This window comes from Nesoenas mayeri, assembly GCF_963082525.1.
Source record: "Nesoenas mayeri genome assembly, chromosome: 29".
Classification (NCBI taxonomy): domain Eukaryota; kingdom Metazoa; phylum Chordata; class Aves; order Columbiformes; family Columbidae; genus Nesoenas; species Nesoenas mayeri.
Genome location: NC_137561.1, coordinates 1,964,537 through 1,966,930, shown reverse-complemented (window position 1 = coordinate 1,966,930; position 2,394 = coordinate 1,964,537). Strand labels below are relative to the sequence as shown.

The 2,394-nt window shown below is 53.1% G+C and overlaps 1 pseudogene across 1 annotated transcript; it reads left to right on the top strand.

Annotated features, from left to right (window-relative positions):
* Nucleotides 1-1,091: 1,091 nt before the first annotated feature.
* LOC308050726 (olfactory receptor 14J1-like) lies at nucleotides 1,092-2,025 on the top strand (annotated as a pseudogene). Its single transcript has one exon. The product of its transcript is annotated as an olfactory receptor 14J1-like (transcript).
* Nucleotides 2,026-2,394: the final 369 nt, after the last annotated feature.

Here is a 2,394-nt window from a genome sequence, read left to right as displayed (position 1 = left end):
CTTTCCACCCCCTTTAGGGCTGGTATGATGTTCTCAGCAGAATCCGCACACACATAGAGATGTTCCTGGGCAGTGCTGAGCTGCCAGGAAGTTTGTGCAGGGAAGAGCTGAGCACACAGGGGGTGGGACAGACTGACACTGAGAGCAGTGACAGGGAGGAGACATGGGGACAGAGAAAGAGCTCCCGGCAGGAACAGCTCCAGGCAGTGGAGACCTGGGCAGGGGGAGAGAGAGACCTTCTGCCAAAAGTGCCATCACAGGGGGAACTTGGGCACCTCCCTGCCATCCCCTGCAGTGTTGATGTCTACCCCTTAGCAGTGCTGCCAGGCTCCTCTCCCACCCACCACAGCTTCTGTCCTCAAGTCTGTGGTGTCTTGAGCTGAGGCACTTCCTTGGCAGCCCAGCTTCCAAGAAGGAGAAGCTCCTCAGGGCCTGTCCGTGTCTCCCTGTTCTCTCTCAGCAGAAGCGCTGGGCCATGTCTCCTTGTCCACTTGGTGACTCCGCTGCCTGTGTTCTTCCCTCAAACTCTCTGCAGCTGGGCTTTCAGCTGAAGATCAGATACTGATGCTGCAAGTCCTGCCATGCAGATGTCTCTGTGGGAGCAAATTCCCTAAGCCCATCATGCCCTCTGGGGCTCTGGGATGTGCTATGTGTGGGGCTGGGGAATGAGCCCATTCTATCCCAGTCAGAACAGCTTTAGGACACCCCAGTGCTTCCCTGGCATGATATTGTGAATTATGATTACGATATAAGTAGATTATAATTGTGTATAAACACAAGAACTCCCTCCCTTTCCCAGGTCCCGGTGCTGTAGGGCAGGGTTGACACCTTGGGAGCCCACAGGAAGAGGCCCTGATCCTCACAGCACAATCAGAAAGCACAAACCAACGCTCCAGCCAGGGACATGACCACAGCGGCTGCCAAAAAGGAGAGAACAATTTACATTTCTGTATGTGGTGGCACAGGTGGGAGTAGAAGAGGGATGTTGGTTGAGGAGGGGAAGAGATTTTCTGGGAGAACTCTGTCCTGATTTCTTTACGTGCTCTCCTGTTTTCACAGTGCCACATGCCCACAGGCAGCAAACGTCCAACAGCAGCTCCATCACCCAGTTCCTCCTCCTGCCCTTCACAGACACACGGGAGCTGCAGCTCTTGCACTTCTGGCTCTTCCTGGGCATCTACCTGGCTGCCCTCCTGGGCAACGGCCTCATCATCACCACCATAGCCTGGGATCAGCACCTCCACACCCCCATGTACTTCTTCCTGCTCAACCTCGCTGTCCTGGACCTGGGCTCCATCTCCACCATTGTCCCCAAGTCCATGGCCAATTCCTTCTGGGACACCAGGAACATCTCCTACACAGGATGTGTTGCACAGCTCTTTCTCTTTACCTTCTTGGTAGTAGCAGAATACTGTCTCCTCACTGTCATGTCGTACGACCGCTACGTTGCCATCTGCAAACCCCTGCACTACGGGACCCTCCTGGGCAGCAGAGCTTGTGTCCACATGGCAGCAGCTGCCTGGGCCACTGGGTTTCTCACTGCTCTGCTGCACACGGCCAATACATTTTCACTGCCCCTGTGCAAGGGCAATGCCCTGGGCCAGTTCTTCTGTGAAATCCCCCAGATCCTCAAGCTCTCCTGCTCACACTCCTACCTCAGGGAACTTGGGCTTATTTTGGTCAGTGCCTGTTTAACTTTTGGCTGTTTGTGTTCATTGTGGTGTCCTACGTGCAGATCTTGAGGGCCGTGCTGAGGATCCCCTCTGAGCAGGGACGGCACAAAGCCTTTTCCACCTGCCTCCCTCACCTGGCCGTGGTCTCCCTGTTTGTCAGCACAGGCATGTTTGCCAACCTGAAGCCCCCCTCCATGTCCTCCCCATCCCTGGACCTGGTGGTGTCTGTTCTGTACTCTTCAGTGCCTCCAGCAGTGAACCCCCTCATCTACAGCATGAGGAACCAGGAGCTCAAGGATGCCCTGAGGAAACAGATGACTGGATTTCTTCAGAAGCTATAAACTGTCTCTAAGTTCTTCTACATAAGAGTTATAGGCCAACTCATTGCAGGTTCATCCTGTGTGCAGTATTTTTTGTTTCTCCTTGTGTTTGTTTATTGTGAGAAAGTTTTAATTTTCTTTGTAATTCACTGCCTGCTTTTCTCACTGAGTGGCTGTGTCAGTGACAAATTCATGCTCTCTGTGTTTGAGCAAAATAAAGGGACTTTCCACAATTTTTTTTCTACTGACATTGTAACTCCAAGGCCTTTCTGGAGCTGCAGGGACAGTTTCTGTGACTGGAGTAGGGGAATCATGTCCAGTATGGCAGCTGTGCCAGGGAGCAGCAGCGCTTGTTCTTCCAGACCTGTTCTGGTTTCCACTCCACACTCTCCTTCTCATCC